The sequence below is a fragment of the Podarcis raffonei genome, chromosome 9 (assembly GCF_027172205.1).
Source record: "Podarcis raffonei isolate rPodRaf1 chromosome 9, rPodRaf1.pri, whole genome shotgun sequence".
Lineage (NCBI taxonomy): Eukaryota > Metazoa > Chordata > Lepidosauria > Squamata > Lacertidae > Podarcis > Podarcis raffonei.
In genome coordinates, this window is record NC_070610.1 from 49,728,510 (window position 1) to 49,747,564 (window position 19,055).

The window sequence follows — 19,055 nt, forward strand, 5'->3', positions numbered from 1 at the left end:
CAAAGCTGTGGTATATCCAAGTCATGTATCCATTTGATTTACATTATTATAATAAAATACAGAATATTTGTGTCCATCTTTGGAATTTGGGGTGCTTTCCAAAAATCTAGGAAAGGGATTATTATAATATTGCACATTATTGACTGTGGCAAACTTAAAGTACATCCTTGTAGTAAAATCTCTAAAGGTCCCTATTTCATTCTTAATCACAAAAAGCAAAGGTGAAATTACAGTGATAGTAATTACAGAAATAGTGAATTGCAGATGAAAAAGAGTTCTCATTTTTTACTATGCCAGGGAAGCTCTCAGAGGTTTATTAAGATATTAAATAACGTGTTTGCCAAAATAAATATTGAAACTGATCCCAAACTATCTAAACAAACAAGAAATCTAAAACTGCAAATTAAAACCATCACATGTCAGTTAATGAATAACTATTTGGGTTATTCAAGGAGACAAATCTCCCTTAAAAGCTTAAATATTTTTTATTTTATTTTATTTAAAAAGCTTAAATATTATCTTACTGAAGAAAATATATCTACAATATCACATTGGGCTTGGACTTCAAAATGGACATTTTTTTTACCCAAATCTGTTCTGTCAGAAAATGCTAAAAATTGAAACTACCATTTCCATCACTTTTTATAGTTTCCTGACATTGGGTGGGGCGGGGGTTAATGATCTTTTTCTTCTTTTTTTGGTTTATGACCAGACTTATGTGTTTCTGGGCATTTCATGTATTGCCAAAAATATTTCAAGTTTTTTCTAAGAAGAAAAATGAGGACTCAGCTGAAGCACAAATAGCACTTCTCACTTGGCAGGAAAATGTAGTTCTTCTCATCATGTGGTGTTGTCTAATATGAAATAAGTAGGGAATAAAATGAATATCCCTTTTCTCTGCATGGCATTGCATACTTATATTCACTGGAGCAAATACAAAATGACTAACGTGCTTTTTTAATATAAAAAATATATCTTTGGCTGTGATTTCATCAAAACACACAATAATGGCATGTAGATGCTGGCAAGGTTACAACGCACAAAAAAGACTGTTAATGACAATTCTCAAAGGAAGCTACCCAAAAATATCCTTCATCACAATTACTTTAGAATTATTCCTGCCACTCTCATCATTAAAACATAGTGGGCGTGTTTTTAATGATGTTGCAGCACCTTTAGTCTGATGAAATTGGAGAAAACTGTGTGCAGCATTCAACGTTGTCATATAAAAGATGCTTTGTTTGTCATGTGGAAGGGACATAAGTCAGTGGCAGAACTCAGGCTTTTGCATGCAGAAAGTCACAGGTTCAATCCCTGAAGTTTCCAGGAAGGGCTGGGGAAAACTCCTGTCTGATACCCTGGAGAGCTGCTAGTCAATGTAGACCAGGCTTCCTCAACCTCGGCCCTCCAGATGTTTTGAGACTACAATTCCCATCATCTCTGACCACTGGTCCTGCTAGCTAGGGATCATGGAAGGTGTAGGCCAAAAACATCTGGAGGGCCTAGGTTGAGGAAGCCTGATATAGACTATTCTAAGCTAGACTGGACAACAGTCTGACTCAAATAAGGCAGCATCCCGTGCCACCCTTTCCCTTTCCTTCATCTTCAGCACTCAGAACACATCTCTTTTAGAGACAGCTTGGATTTGGTGGAAGCACAATATCCATCATTTTCAATATCTTATTGGGATGTTTTCAAGGTGTTCACCCACCCCACAGACGGGGCGGAGGAAGGTGGGGCAGTGGGGGCGGTCTGCCCCGGGTGTCACCACTGAGGGGGGTGACAAAATGCCGGGTGGCACTCATCGCGGGGCCTGCAGCGTGCCTGGGAGAGACGCGGTGGCTTGGGCGCATGAAGGCTCCACCCTGCCCAAATGGTCCGCCCACTGCCTCCCCTCCCCCCCAGCTGTAAGGCGGCTGAGTGGGAGGCAGGCAGACTCCTTGGAGGCCCCGCGGAGCATTCTGCCCTCGCTGGCTCCGCCCCATGGGTGGCTGGCCTCACCCCTGGGCGCACGCGCCACCCCAGGTGCCTGATCAGCTTTCTCTGCTGCTGCCCACAGATACACCTTACAATTTTTTTGTCTTCCAGTTTTTTGTACTTCTGCCAACCTTGAGGTTCTCCCAAACTTGCTGATATTGCCTTCTTGTGCACAGGTGCTGCCACCTTGACTGTATAAGGAATGGTACTCAGATAATTTAGTTGGTTCTTAGTATATGACCTTCATTCTCATTTTCACTTGGTGGAAATATTCCTATATCACTTTTAACCATTTAAAGCAGGGACAAGGAATTTCAGGCCCAGGGGCCAAATGCAGCCTTCCAAGTCTTCAGAAGTCTCCTAAGGCCACGGCCCTAACCAGCCAAGGTGAATTAAGGGTATGAAGTAAAGTCAAGTCAAAAGCAACAGACAAGGTATATACATAAAAGGAACAAAAGAATGATGGCGGTGAATTGTCTCTGAAAATAAAAATACAACCAGCAACCAGGGCCTTTTCTTAATCAGAGCTCACCAGAGCTCTGCTCCGGCAGAGTAGGCGCAGTGAAAACAATGGGCCTAAGATAATCATGACAATTATTTTTAATGAGACAACTCTGAGTAGGAATAACATTGGCTACACCCCACCATTTCTAGCTAGCTTTGCTTGGGGAAGGTAAACAGTTCGCCTTCCATGTTTATTTTCTTCTTCCAATGCTGCTATCCAGGGCCTGCCTTGGCTCCTCCATCAGCGTACAGCTGATGAAAACCCCAAATCAATAATCTCAGGAAAACAAGGATTACAAATAGAGCAATATTGGACTTCTGAGAAGTAGAAGCATGCATATGTACTCAGTACTTGGTTTGGGCCCCTTCTGAATCAATTACTGCCTCAATGCGGCATGGCATGGATGCTATCAGCCTGTGGCACTGCTGAGGTGTTATACTTCAATAGCAGCCTTCAGCTCTTCTGGATTGCTCGGTCTCATGTCTCTCATCTTTCTCTTGGCAATGTCCCATAGATTCTCTATGGGATTCAGGTCAGGCGAGTTTGCTGGCCAATCAAGCACAGTAATCCTATGGGCACTGAACCAGGTTTTGGTACTTTTTGCAGTGTGGGCAGGTGCCAAGTCCTGCTGGAAAATGAAGTCAGCATCCCCATAAAGCTCGTCTGCGAAAGGAAGCATGAAGTGCTCCAAAATCTCCTGGTAGACAGCTGCGTTGACCCTGGACTTAATGAAGCACAGTGGACCAACACCAGTTGATGACATGGCTCCCCAAACAAACACAGACTGTGGAAACTTCACACTGGACTTCAAGCATCTGGCACTGTGTGCCTCCCCATTCTTCCTCCAGACTCTGGGTCCTTGGTTTCCAAATAAGATGCAAAGTTGCTCTCATCTTTTCTGATGGACTTGGGACCACTGAGCAACAGACCAGTTCTTTTTTTCTTTAGCCCAGGTAAGACACTTCTGATGTTGTTTCTTGTTCAGGAGCGGCTTGACAAGAGGAATACGACATTTGAAGCCCATCTCCAGGATCCGTCTGTGTGTGGTGGCTCTTGATGCACTAATTCCAGCCTCAGTCCACTCCTTGTGAAAGTCCCCAACACATTTGAATGGTCTTTTCCTGACAATCCTCTCCAGGCTGCGGTCATCCCTGCTGCTTGTGCACCTTTTTCTTCCACACTTTCCCCTTCCGCATAACTTTCCATTAATGTGCTTCGATACAGCACTTTGGGAACATCCAACGTCTTCTGCAATTACCTTTTGAGGCTTTCCCTCCTTACGGAGGGTATCAATGATGGCTTTCTGCACAACTGTCAGGTCAGCAGCCTTCGCCATGATTGCGCTTCCTACTAAACCAGACTGAGAGACCATTTAAAGGCTCAGGAACCCATTGTAGCTGTTATGGATTGAATAGCTACTGCACCTTTTCACAATATTCTAATTTTCTGAGATTGTTAATTTGGGGTTTTCATCAGTTGTATGCCATAAACATCACAATTATAACAAATAGAGGCTTGGCATATCTCGCTTTGCATGTCATGAGTCTATCTTATATATTAGTTTCACCTTTTAAGCTGAATTACTGAAATAAATGAACTTTTCCACAATATTCTAATTTTTCGAGTTTCACCTGTATATAGGCCTTTTCTTTTATCACCAAAAATCTCCAAATGGCTCACAAAATCAATAAAGGGACACCATCCAACAATAAATACAATAAATACAAAGCAGAAGTAGAGAAAATAGCACAAATACATTCTTAATGGGGGAAACACATGACATAGCAATTTGCCCTTAGCTGAACTTCATGGAACAGCTAGGCCGCTAGAGGGTAAAGAAAATAGATGAACAGAAAGCTACCAAGCTACTATCCAACTGAAAAGTAAACCAATAAATATGTAAAGGATGCACTTCCCTGTGTTATAATCAATTGGAACTTTGCTTTCCAAAGAGATAGTGCACCCTCCCACGTGTAATATATTTTACCATTCCTTACTATTCCTGACAAACTCAGATCACTGAAGTGTTTGAGTCAGATCACTCTGAAATGTTTTGAGTCCAGAGCCTTCACAAACATGTGTTACAAACATTGATGCATCTAAAGAAACATAGTAAAATTAGTATGTACTGTATCAACATTATTCTTCTAACACAGGAGACAGCAATTACAAGTAACTGGTCTCTGTGGCCACAGTTGTGATTCTTCAGGGGGTTGACTTTGCCCCAGAGGTACACTGCATTGTCTTTTGAGACAGACGGATACCAACATTATTGTCACTCCCTCTGTTTGCAGATGGAAGGGTCATAGCTTAGTGGAAGAGCACATGCTTTGGCATGCAGAAGGATTCAGGTTCAACACCTGGCATCTCTGAGTACAGTGAGGAAAGGCTACTGTCTGAAACCCTGAAGAACCACTGTCCCCAAAACACTGAGCATAGGGCTAGCAATGCCTCTTGTGCTGTGGTCCTGTGTGAGTGTCTGGAGGCAGTTGGAGGATGGATGGCGGCTAACAGATTGAGGTTGAATCATGACAAGACAGAAGTACTGTTTTTGGGGGACAGAAGGCAGGCGGGTGTGGAGGACTCCCTGGTCCTGAATGGGGTAACTGTGCCCCTAAAGGACTAGGTTCGCAGCCTAGGAGTCATTCTGGACTCACAGCTGTCCATGGAGGCACAGGTCAATTCTGTGTCCAGGGCAGCTGTTTATCAGCTCCATCTGGTACGCAGGCTGAGACCCTACCTGCCCACGGATGTCTCGCCAGAGTGGTGCATGCTCTGGTTATCTCTCGCTCTATGTGGGGCTACCTTTGATGGTGACCTGGAAACTACAACTAATCCTGAATGCGGCAGCTAGACTGGTGACTGGGAGCGGCCGCCGAGACCATATAACACCAGTCTTGAAAGACCTACACTGGCTCCCAGTATGTTTCCGAGCACAATTCAAAGTGTTGGTGCTGACCTTTAAAGCCCTAAACGGCCTTGGTCCAGTATACCTGAAGGAGCGTCTCCACCTCCATCGTTCTGTCCAGACACTGAGGTCCAGCGCCGAGGGCCTTCTGGCAGTTCCCTCACTGCGAGAAGCCAAGTTATGGGGAACCAGACAGAGGGCCTTCTCAGTAGTGGCGCCCGCCCTGTGGAACGCCCTCCCACCAGATGTCAAAGAGAAAAATAACTACCAAACTTTTAGAAGACATCTAAAGGCAGCCTTGTTTAGGAAAGCTTTTAACGTTTAATAGGTTATTGTATTTTAGTGTTTTGTTGGAAGCTGCCCAGAGTGGCTGGGGAAACCCAGCCAGATGTGCAGGGTATAAGTAATAAATTGTTGTTGTTGTTGTTGTTGTTGTTGTTGTTGTTGTTGCTTATTATTAGTGCCCAGAATTATCCCTATTTTAAGTAACTGGATAAATCTGCCAGATTGCAGTGTTACCAATGCCTGATGATCCTAATTCACAAGACCCTTAAAGCATGTGTATGTGAAACTTGAAAACTGGGGCGGGGAGTGAAAACAACATGCCTCAGCTTCCCTTAACCTTAAAAAACAGTCATGGGCGAGTCATATACACTATAGGGCGGGAGCTGAAGAGACTGATGGGAAATAAAAGCATGTTTCCCATCATCCTGGTCCCTAAAGCTGGTAAAGAATTGAACTCATTAGTCATATTTTCAGGCATACCTGTCTACTGATGAAGAACAAATCAGTGTTGTGTTTCACCAAATCCCGTTGGGAAGCTCCTATTTCCACATTAACTGGATCCTCCCCTATCACATGGAATGACACAACTAAAGATTTGCTATAAAGGTAATGCTTATGGTATTAAGAATCTTGGTCAGACCTCAGACTATTCATATTTTATATTTATAATGAGAAATGAACTTTTTATCTAAATATTTCCCAGATCACAATCTCTTCACATTTCGGAACAGGGTATCATGCTTTTTATTCAGGGTAATTTGCTCCCTTGCCCTTATTTTATAGGAATGTAACCTGCTTATCGACTTGCTTAAAGACTGCCCATAATCTTGACAGCATTTGATGGCATATGTTCTGCTCAAAGACACTTGTAGATCTCACTGGTGTGGCCTTAATTTAATTTACATCACTGTTTGTATACAACATTGCATTTTGGCTTTCATTCATACCTTGAAGAAGGTAAATACATACATAGAAAACTAAAAGGTAACTTTATTAAGGGTGGTAAATATATCAAGGTCTGTTTGAAATAAAGCTTGAGTAGTTTGTGGCATTGGCAGAACTCTGAAACATATTTACAACCCTGCTTGTCTTTTATTCATTCCCACCCCCACTGCTTTTTGTTGGCTGCAAGACGTGGTCCTGAATGCAAAATGTAAGCACTCTCTCACACATACATGCACACAAGTTTATTTAATAGAAAAACCCAGCTAAAATTTTGCCAAACATTTCAATCAATCTCTGTCAAAGCCAGATTGGCTGTGTGTCAGTTAAAATTAGTTGTGAGTGTACCCAAGAGCATCTTCCCTCCCTGCTTCAAGGGTGGGGGTGGTTTCAGGGAGTGCATATCACAAGGTTAAAGAGTTAAAAAACAGAGATGGGGAATCTTGCTCTCTAGGTCACATCACTCCTAACCTCCTACTCCTGCCCACATTGCTTCTCACTTTATCTATTGAGGAGTTTCTGGTGAGTTCCTTTGACACATTGTTGTCCTAACACATGGGCAGGCAAACTAAGGCCCGGGGGCCGGATCCGGCCCAACTGCCTTCTAAATCCAGTCCACGGACCGTCCGGGAATCAGTGTTTTTACATGAGTAGAATGTGTCTTTTTATTTAAAATGCATCTCTAGGTTATTTGTGGGGCCTGTCTGATGTTTTTACATGAGCAGAATGTGTGCTTTTATTTAAAATGCATCTCTGGGTTATTTGTGGGGCACAGGACAGGAATTTGTTCTTTTTTCCCCTTCAAAATATATTCCGGCCCCCAACAAGGTCTGAGGGACAGTGGACCGGCCCCCTGCTGAAAAAGTTTGCTGACCACTGTCTTAACAGGTCATAGCTTCGCACAAGAAGCTAGTCCTGGTTTAATTAGCTTTTGACACATCACAAGAAGCACCAGCTTGGCTGAATCAGCTTTTGACACATGCTGATTACAGAAAATTAGAAGTGTCTAATACACATCTTAAATACACACAGGTCTAGCACAGTTTTAACACTCTAAGTCTTGATTAAATTCTAACATTTACGGAACCCAGTAATTTGGAGGAGTCTAGCACCCATGAACATTACTTTTTAAACAATATATATTTTTTTTAGTAGTACTGGCATCGCAATCCACTACTCAGTAGTAGGTTCTGACCCACCAGCTGGAGATCAACATTCTAATGGGTCTGAAGTCCATCATCCCTTGTGTAACTAACACACACACACACACACATGCATGGAGTATGCTGAGGTCTTAATCCTGTTAACTGCCCCACCCCTTCAGCTGCTATTGACAAAGTCCACTAAACAGTTAACTAAAAGAAGTATCCATACTAGTGAGGATCTGGAAGTTATCACCTTGCCCACTCTAGTTTAATGATACGAGGAGACTTCCTAGGCGAGCTGGAAGTTTCTTCCTTTGGTAACAGATAGGTGTTAGCACACACATGAAATAAATCCTGACCTAATATCCACCAGGTCACATCACCAATCGAAGTCTCACTATAGCCTTAAATCTTGACAATGTGTAGTATAATCTTAATTTAAAATGGATTTTAAAAATAAAGCAGAACGCATTTTAGATCCTCCCGGCTTTCACTTTCAGGTGAACATATATAGTGGAATTGGGGTAACCCAGGAAACCTAGTTTAAACCTTGTGGTGCCATGATTCACAAGGCAGTTATATTGCATATATTCTTAATCTACTGTATAGAGTTTTTTGTTTATCTGCAGCATGGGGAAGAGCCAATACCCACCCACTAGGCATAAAGAAATTAGGATGGTAGAAATATCTGCTGCAGTTCCAGCCAGGACTGACTTTAACAAGTGACCAAAAATGCAACTGAGAAACTGCATAATAGCTACCAGTAAATAAGCATGTTCTGTCCAAACAAAAATGATGGATATTCAGGCCAAGTTATGAGTCAGCTACCACATGCTTTTTTCTCGATTTGTACTTTTCCTAATAAGTAGACAGACTGCATGCATATCTTCATGACAAAAAGTTTGCAAAACAGTCTCAGAACTTTCTAACCTTAAGGGGGAAAAAATCTGGATCAATCTGTCATAATATAAACACTGAATCTAAGTACTGTACAGGAATTCTACACTGTATAAGCCTTAAGGTACCCCTAAGCATACAAATACCAGCCTCTGTTAGGATGATGCAATAGTTTACATTCCAGTCTTTGAAAGATTACTAACTGTTGGGTCTGTCTGAGTTCAATGGGCCTGGTGCTTAGGCCTTTCTTCTACATTACCCTGATTCATAACCATAGGTGTTTGGGTGCCCATAAGACTTTCCTGTACATCTGAGCTTCTTCACCCATATCAACAGAAAAAGCAAGCCTTTAGTTGCATTCTTCTGGCCACTGATTTCAGCACTCTTCAATGGAATGAATAGAAAAATTTTCACTGGTACATAAACTCTGTCCATGCATTGGAGCTGCTTTGCCTAAAAGCAGTGTTTGGATTGGAGAAACCATGGCTTCGTACACACCATACATTTAAAGTACATTTCCCCCAGCCCACGCCCCCAAGAATTCTGGGAACTGTAGTTTGTTAAGGGCTTCATGAGGGGGTAATCTATAGTTCCTAGGATTCGGGGGGGGTTGCTTTAAATGCAAGGTGTGCATTTATTATAAATAATAAAATAATAGAAACAGAAACAGAAATCAAACATGGCTCTCGCTCTGCCTTTCCAGCCTGCCGCTTCTCTTCCAGCTTCTAGCTCATGTAACTGATCTCTCTACTTTGGCCTTTTGTCTTAAAACTAACCACGAACTGGGGGAGGGCCTCACCCATTTGCCACCATCCATTTGTCGTCTAACACAGAGCCCCTATCATTTGTTTCCCTTAGTGGCCCATTACGCAGACAATCACCTCAACAGGAAGTGAGCCGTGCTTATATTTTAACAACTGCTAGATGCAAGGACTAGAAATGTCTCTGCATACTGCCTAATTTCCCCCACCCCAAACTCATAACAATATTTTAATCAGGAGTCCCCAAAAGGCAAAAACAGGGATAAAATAGAGGCGATGATTTTCTAAGAATGCGTACCAGGAGGAAAGGACTGTGAAGTAGATCAAGCTGCCATGCATGACTGGTGGTGGGCAGTGTTCAGCCTGACAGATCACAACTTGTGCAGACCTGTCCAGGTAGATAAACAGTAGAAGTGAGTATGCAAACTCTGCTATAGAAAGCAATTTTTTGCTATATATTTTCTCAGGTTTTAGTAACCACTGAAGCTGTAAACAGGAGGGAAACATGCAAGCCTACATTTAGACTTGATTTTCTGAAATGTGAGTGGATTATGTTGGAGGTAAACAAGCCTGTAGTTGCAATCTGGTTGATCTGTAAGTCAAGATCAATCATCAAACAGGACCTGTAATTCATTAAAATGGCATGCAGAAAATATAAGTACAACTGCACGTGCATATGCAGCACAAATTGGATGCTTGTGTTTCTAGATTCCCATTTGCATCTTCATTCATATAATTGGGTTTGGGGGTTTGGGAGAGGGATACTGTCAAATGCAAACATCCTCCCTAAACTACAAGCAAAAAATCTCAAGGATTTTTCCTTTGCCAGAAAAAGGCAGCAAGACATGGGGGGGGGGGGAGACACTACTTCTCTAGTCCTATAGATGTGCCAACCTATGATAGTGTATAAAGCATTCTATTTTGGTATGTGACCCAGGTCCATGAAGTTGTTTTCTGTGATTGTTCGTCTGGCTTTGCATTACATTTGAACCAGTGCTTATTATTTGGTTCTCTCCAAACAAACCACAGTTTATTTTTGTTGTTGTTGTTGTTGTTTAGTCGTTTAGTCGTGTCCGACTCTTCGTGACCCCATGGACCAGAGCACGCCAGGCACCTCTGTCCTCCACTACCTCCCGCAGTTTGGTCAAACTCATGCTGGTAACCTCGAAAACACTATCCAACCATCTCGTCCTCTGTCGCCCCCTTCTCCTTGTGCCCTCCATCTTTCCCAACATCAGGGTCTTCTCCAGGGAGTCTTCTCTTCTCATGAGGTGGCCAAAGTACTGGAGCCTCAGCTTCACGATCTGTCCTTCCAGTGAGCACTCAGGGCTGATTTCATTAAGAATGGATGCGTTTGATCTTCTTGCAGTCCATGGGACTCTCAAGAGTCTTCTCCAGCACCATAATTCAAAAGCATCAATTCTTCGGCGATCAGCCTTCTTTATGGTCCAGCTCTCACTTCCATACATCACTACTGGAAAAACCATGGCTTTAACTATACGGACCTTTGTTGGCAAGGTGACGTCTCTACTTCTCAAGATGCTATGTAGGTTTGTCATTGCTTTTCTCCCAAGAAGCAGGCGTCTTTTAATTTCGTGGCTGCTGTCACCATCTGCAGTGATCATGGAGCCCAAGAAAGTAAAATCTCTCACTGCCTCCATTTCTTCCCCTTCTATTTGCCAGGAGGTGATGGGACCAGTGGCCATGATCTTCGTTTTTTTGATGTTGAGCCTCAGACCATATTTTGCGCTCTCCTCTTTCACCCTCATTAAAAGGTTCTTTAATTCCTCCTCACTTTCTGCCATCAAGGTTGTGTCATCTGCATATCTGAGGTTGTTGATATTTCTTCCGGCAATCTTAATTCCAGCTTGGGATTCATCCAGCCCAGCCTTTCGCATGATGTATTCTGCATATAAATTAAATAAGCAGGGAGATAAAATACAGCCTTGTCGTACTCCTTTCCCAATTTTGAACCAATCAGTTGTTCCATATCCAGTTCCAACTGTAGCTTCTTGTCCCACATAGAGATTTCTCAGGAGACAGATGAGGTGATCAGGCACTCCCATTTCTTTAAGAACTTGCCATAGTTTGCTGTGGTCGACACAGTCAAAGGCTTTTGCATAGTCAATGAAGCAGAAGTAGATGTCTTTCTGGAACTCTCTAGCTTTCTCCATAATCCAGCGCATGTTTGCAATTTGGTCTCTGGTTCCTCTGCCTCTTCTAAATCCAGCTTGCACTTCTGGGAGTTCTTGATCCACATACTGTTTGAGCCTTCCTTGTAGAATTTTAAGCATAACCTTGCTAGCGTGTGAAATGAGTGCAATTGTGCGGTAGTTGGAGCATTCTTTGGCACTGCCCTTCTTTGGGATTGGGATGTAGACTGATCTTCTCCAATCTTCTGGCCACTGCTGAGTTTTCCAAATTTGCTGGCATATTGAGTGTAGCACCTTAACAGCATCATCTTTTAAAATTTTAAATAGTTCAGCTGGAATACCATCACTTCCACTGGCCTTGTTATTTGCAGTGCTTTCTAGGGCCCATTTGACTTCACTTTCCAGGATGTCTGGCTCAAGGTCAGCAACCACACTACCTGGGGTGTACGAGACATCCATATCTTTCTGGTATAATTCCTCTGTGTATTCTTGCCACCTCTTCTTGATGTCTTCTGCTTCTCTTAGGTCCTTACCACTTTTGTCCTTACTATGTCATCCAAGTCTGGTAAATGTTTGGCACTTTTCTCCAAGCAACTAATGATAAAGAATAAGTAGTACAAAAGAGGAAAGGGCTCTTCTACCTTTAATAGTTGTGCGGGAGTAGAAATTTGAGCACATGCAGTTTCTTAAATAAGCCCCAGACAAAAACCTAAAGTAGCATTATTCAAATGTAATTTCAATATAGCCGTATGTATTGAGACCCACATTCCTCTTTATTGTTTTTAGTATCATCAGTGTACTTAGTGCTTTAACATAATTACAAAAGAAAAAGAAAAAAGCAAGTCTCTGTCCCACAGAGCTTACAATCTGAATTTACATTTGAACAACTTTCCAATACATTCATGAATATACAAAAAGGCATCCCACGGTGAGGAGCTGGTTAATTGGGGGGGGGGATGTGTTTGGCTTACACAACCACTGGGTGGAGCTTGACAAAACAGCAGATTTTTGCCAGACAGCAACTGTTAAACAGAAATGCCTAAGCCAAAGTGCCTTGCCTCACACATGCCAAAACATATTTGCAATGGAAATGTTTGTGCTTTAAAGGACAAGGGAACAAAAGGACAAGAGAAGGAGGCTATTTCAGTCTTCTGTCCTCTAATCAGACGTTTACGCAGGATTGGTGTATGTTCTCCAACGTTTGCATCAAAATATTATGAACTAGCATAAAGTAGGGACAGGAGAAAGAGGCTATAGTTTGACAGATGGTGACTAGGACCGTTTTTCCACAACTTTAACTGTTATGATTTTGTTCAAAGTCATGTTTTGTTCATATATGTTAGCAAATTTGACTTGAGCTGTGGCAAAATTGATCTTGCACTGCAGCACACTGCAAGGTTAACAGCCTCTTCTTGTCTGTTTATTGGACTTCTAGCCCACATAGCCCTCTAGTGAGGGGTACATTAGTACTGTATACAGACACAGTAAAAATGTTAATTTTAAGCATCAAACTAAACAAGACATATTTGTACAACTTCTTCTAAATGAAAAGCTTATCCTAGAGTTTAAAAACTGCTCAAGCTGAAAAGCTTCTTAGAGTTAGACTTTGGAGGGCGGGAGTACTATAGCTGCATTTCAGTCTTGTTCTGCAAACTTGAGACATGAGTGATGCCGATAAGGTGGCATTTTAACATATCTGTGCAATTCTGATAATCCACAGAAGAGAGGGATGCATCAAAGAAATGAACGACCCAATGGAGATGATGGTGTTGCTTCAGTGGGAGTGGTATGACTGCAGCAGGAAGCTCTGTCCATATGCTCCCTAAATTACTCAAGACAACCCTAATTCAAAAGTATAGCTATGACACATAGGTCCCTCTCACATGTCTCAAAGTAGAAAAACCATGTGACTGATTGAGCTGCCAGAAAGTCAGTCCTATTAGGAAAGCTTTTCCCCCATCTGTTGTTTTGAGACCAGTCCAGAGCAACTGCTATAGCAGACATGGGAGGAATCAGAACAGCTTCAGAAACAGCCTTATGTGCTAGTATTAGCCTACCAGAAACATACACTGGTTTTCAGCATGGTCAGGGCTGTTTCCGTGTAGACTACAGGAGTTACAGTGTGCTTTCTGAGGAGCTAATTTTGTTGTTGATTAATTTAGTATTTGTTTTGTTACCTTGCCAGAGATACAAGCAAGCAAGCAACTATGAGTCTCTTTCACTAACCAATATCTATTTTTTTACTTAATCATTCTGCATTGATTGATTGATTGATTGATTGGAGAAATAGTGGCTGGCTTATTTATTGGAAAAAAACAGGCTTCCTCAACCTCGGCCCTCAAGATGTTTCGAGACTACAATTCTCATCATCCCTGACTACTGGTCCTGTTAGCTGGGGATCATGGGAGTTATAGGCCAAAAACATCTGGAGGACCGAGGTTGAGGAAGCCTAAAACAAACTCTGTATTAACCACTTCCCTACATTCACTCATTAGAAGCCGCAGCAGCTGCTGGGCTGGGCAAGTCAGGTGAGGTAGATCTGGACCATTTGCTATTCCAGGATATTTCCAGAAAAGGTGTGTGGATGTGGTTCCTACAAGCCCCTCTCCTAGCAGGGGATATATCCTGAATGCATAAAAATGGAGGAAAATGTTATCAATGTTATTTCTACCTTGCTCTTCTGTGAGTTTGTCAGTGAATTTCTAAAAGCAAAAGTTTGGGCTGTATGCCTGTCTGGATATGATTCCACAGCCTTCCCCAAACCTGGAAAATATTCTCCTGACTCTCAAACAGAGGTTGATTATTGTAAGTCTTGTGTGATTGTTGCAAATATGTTCTGATGTGCTGTGATGAGTCCCTCAAAAAGACAGCTAAGCAAATGTTGGCAGAATTCCTCCAAGAAGTTCAACAACTTTTCTGGCCTCTTAAAAAACTTTGGCTGATCTCCTAAAAAAAGCTCAACAACGAGGATTGCTATGTCGCTGTGCATGTCACCAACCATTACAAGCAGGTATGTGTGTTTCAGACAGAATCGGTAAAGGTAAAGGGACCCCTGACCGTTAAGTCCAGTCGCGGATGATTCTGGGGTTGCGGCGCTCGTCTTGCTTTACTGGCCGAGGGAGCCGACATACAGCTTCCGGGTCATGTGGCCAGCATGACTAAGCCGCTTCTGGCAAACCAGAGCTGCACACGACAGTAAAAGAGCAGTTCAGTGGGTTCGGTGGAAAAAAATATAAATATGTGTACCATCTTCATGGAGTATCTCAAGGAGCTGATCTACTTGAAATTTAGACAAATTTGGAAATTACCATAGTGTGCTATGGATTTTTAAAATAAAATACTGCCTGGTAATTAAAGATCAAAGTCAGTGCATGTATTCTAACTCCCTGCCTTGTTTCATCCTCCTGCCTACTCTCTGGAACAACAAGGAGAATGTGTAAGAAGATGAGTGCACACCCACCTACTGCCTTTCCTGAGCAGGGGGTGTGGCAGCAGTAGATCCTTTGGTTCTGTGCAGTCAGATAAGGAGGGTGTGTCTACCAGAAGCATGAAATCATGCCTTATGCCACTCCAGTTTGGATAACCTGTTCTGTTAAGCCCCGATTTTCACTAACAGGGTGAAAAGAGCTGTTATTATAGAGGACAAGGTGGCAAGGAGTCTGGTCTTGAAAAAGACAAAACATCATCTTTAAGATTTAGAAGTAGGCTTTGTTGAAATTACTGAATCTAGCTTCAAAATAAATATGTTTGTGGGAAGGGGAGGGGTTAGTTTAAAGTTTGAGAATGAACTGGTTATGTTTCTAATGTGAACATATTGATTCATTCACATGGGGAAACATTCTTCATGTGGGCCTCTTCCTAATTTACAAATGGAATTAAGAGAAGGCAACTATACAGGCAAGGTAAGGCAATTAAGATTTTCCACACCCATACAATTAGCATATTTTCCATTAGTTGACAAACGAGTTCCTAAACGAAGTACAGGACAGTCTGACCAAGTTGTTGTTATGTTCAGTCAGCCCTATGTGAAGAAATTTCTTAACGTGTGTATATGTATATGTGTGTGTGTTCGTATAGCAGCAGCCAGATCATTTCTGGTTTCTGTATGTTGGGATCAAAAGCTCTAGATTTCCAGAATAAATTAGAAGTACAATAGTCAAGTAAATTTGAGACAAGCTGAATAGCACACTTTGAAGTTTGCTGGAGGCTGCTGGAATCATGTCCACACCTTTCAAACATTACAAACCACATGTGGTGCTGATGCTAAGACAAATGTTTCCAACGCCCTCCATATATTTCCTCATGACTTTTCAGGCTCATTACAGCTCATTTTTTAAAACTGGCTGCACCACAAGTCTTCTCATACCTTATCTGGATAACAAAGGAATGCGGGCCTTCTTTTCATCTCACGAACTCCAGCCTGGTGCAGGAAAAAGTAATCACAGCAGGCTGCCTTTCAGAGCCCTGCAGCATGAAGCCACACAACACAGGTGACACATACACCACACATTCCATAAAGCCAATGCTGCCATAGGTGTCTACTTTGTATTGCTTTAAAATTCACCTGCTATTATTTTCTGTGTTGTTTTTAACTGGGGTTTCCGTCTTCTTTTTGGCTGCTTCTATTTTATTTTGTCTGGGACACGGGTGGCACTGTGGGTTAAACCACAGAGCCTAGGACTTGCCGATCAAAAGTCGGCGGTTTGAATCCCCACAACGGGGTGAGCTCCCGTTGCTCGGTCCCTGCTCCTGCCCACCTAGTAGTTCGAAAGCACATCAAAGTGCAAGTAGATAAATAGGGCGGGAAGGTAAACGGCGTTTCCTTGTGCTGCTCTGGTTTGCCAGATGCGGCTTAGTCATGCTGGCCACATGACCTGGAAGCTGTACGCCGGCTCCCTCGGCCAGTAAAGTGAGATGAGCGCCGCAACCCCAGAGTCGGTCACGACTGGACCTAATGGTCAGGGGTCCCTTTACCTTTACCTTTATTTTATTTTGTACATTGCCTTGAGGCATGTCTGTGTGGAAGGTGATTAATAAATAAAGACTGTGTAGTTGTGTTGGTACAAATATGCCCCAATAATCTGATTCTGGTACAGGTGCTTTTGAATATCTGTATTTTTAAAAATCAGAGCAAGATAATAACATACAATGTTATTATTTGTCATCATTATTGGTGTCAATTTATTAAACAGTTGTCTCAAAATTATATATTATAAAAACAGCAAAAATGGTTTAAAAACACACATGCATGCAAACTGATACATTTTAAACAAAACTAAAACCATACAAAAGACACTCATATCAAAGACCCATTTATCTATCTACAAAAGCCTGTTGGGACAAAAATGTCTTACAAGCGTTTCCTGAAAATGCAGATAGTGGGTCCCTGTCCTATCTCGATAGGAATGCTATTACACAGAACAGGGGCAGCCACGCTGAAAGCCCTACTCCTCTACTAGGTATATTAGGGATAAGGCAGTCTCTCAAGTAACCTTGTTATGAGCTGTAGAATGCACACTTTTTCAGATATCTTCAGTTATCTGAAGAAGTGTGCTTGCACACAAAAGCTTATACCCAGAACAAACTTAGTTGGTCTCTAAGGTGCTACTGGACAATTTTTCATTTTTTTTATTTATTTCTACTGCGTCAGACCAACACGGCTACCTACCTGAATCATGAGCTGTAGAGTACAAGTAGCAGACTGGCAGTCTATAAGCAAATCCTGCAAGCAGGGCATTGTATGCTGGTGGTAGTTTGCCCCCACAACCAATCTAACTTATGTTCTGTTCCAGTTAAAGCCCCCCAGCCAACCCCAGGAGTAGCCCCACACAGAGCATATTACAGTGATTAAACCATTAAGTTACCAGTGCATGGAAAACTGCAATCGTTAACCCGATCCAATAACAACCATAGTCAATTTACCGACCAAAGTTGGTAACTGGTATTCCTAGCCATCAAAGACATCTGTGCCTCCAGTGATAGTTGGATCCAGGAGCACCCTCAAACTATGTACTTGCTCCTTCAACGATAGTGTGATCCCATCCATCTAATTTATTCCAGGAATGCTTACAGCTCCATTACCACAATATTGCAGCTTACAAGCAATATTTCAGATTACAGACTCTTGGCCTCATCTCAGAATCCCTTGCCCTGAAGGTTTTTGGCCTCTTCTCCACGTTCATAGTTATAAATAATCCCAATCCTATTGGATTTCAATACCAGTATTTTTAAACAAATCTATCTGGAAAAGACCTAAAAATTTCAAGGAAAGCCTTTCATGCAAATACACAGGTGAAGGACAGGCTGCCCTTCTTAAGGAATTTGAAAGTATTCAAATTCTTACCTTGCCTTGTAGATATATATAAAGAGCACCAGCTGAAAAACAATTGGTGGGTATTAAAATCATTACAACTCAAACTGAGGTGGCAAATAAATGGGTAAATGGACAAGGTCCACATAAAAGTGATTGGGTGAACAGTGTGGAATATGTAGTAATACACAACACCATTTACACATTTAGTTCAGATTAGAGAAGGTAAGGAATGGGATGCTCACAAAAGGGATTTTGCTTTAAATCAGATTTGTTAATTTTTGGAAAGACTGCTATCAACAGAGTATAGCTACTGTATATATTTTACATTTTGAGGTAAACTGAAAATAATTGTATTATTTATGACAGCATTATTGTTATCATTATTTTTCTTAACTGTAACTGAGGATTTTGTTATAAAAAGGCGTTGCCCTCTATCAGATATTGTAAATGCATTAAAAGCAATGGGTTAGAGATGTAATGATAAAATTGCAGAACTATCCAGTCCTTAAATGACATATGTTAAAATGGACAGCACCAATCCCAAATCCATTTGCACCAGTATAGTACTGATGCTGTCGTAGAGAAGAGAACCTGTTGCAGCCAAGCAACAGGATTGTACTGGCAGAGGGCTAGGGGCAGTGCTATATCAATGTAATCAGTCATACATCAGCAGAATCCCATGTCAAGAATCACAAAAAATTGATAGACCGAGAAATGGTTTTGGCATAAAAGGAATTAAGAAGTGGCCAGTCTGTCCTCAAAGCCAGGTTTGGATCCATTCCTTGCACCAGCGTCATGAGAATAAAGTGGAGCTACAGTTGTTTGGTAAGGGAACCTATCTGATACTTTGAGATGAATGAAATGGGACTATACCACTCTCCCATGTCTTTATATTAGCAACAGAAATTACCTTTTTGGGACAGATGTAGGAAAATTTATCACTAGGTGGCCTTCCTGCCTGCACCATACTATCATCTAGCACTTTTTTTCTTTAAAAAAAGTTTAGGGGTACTCTCATTTTCCTATTCATATTGAATTACTACCCCTCAATGAGGCCAAACTTAGATTCACAAAATATTTAGGGGTATGCGTATCCCTGCATCCCCACAGAAAAAAAAGCACTGCTATCATCTACTTGTATATAATTTTATTCTCCGCTTAGGGATAAC

General features: G+C 41.8%; 1 protein-coding gene across 3 annotated transcripts in view; it reads right to left on the reverse strand.

The window, feature by feature from the left end:
* The window catches only part of JADE1 (jade family PHD finger 1), a 155,868-nt gene that overhangs the window by 134,674 nt on the left and 2,139 nt on the right, over nt 1–19,055 (reverse strand). The window contains exon 2 of one of the 3 annotated variants that reach the window (XM_053403418.1): nt 17,917–17,948. The gene's annotated coding sequence lies outside the window, so the exon portion shown is untranslated. Of the gene's footprint in view, nt 1–4,479; nt 4,505–17,916; nt 17,949–19,055 lie in introns of those variants that run through there. The other 2 variants (XM_053403414.1, XM_053403421.1) reach the window with 2 other exon arrangements.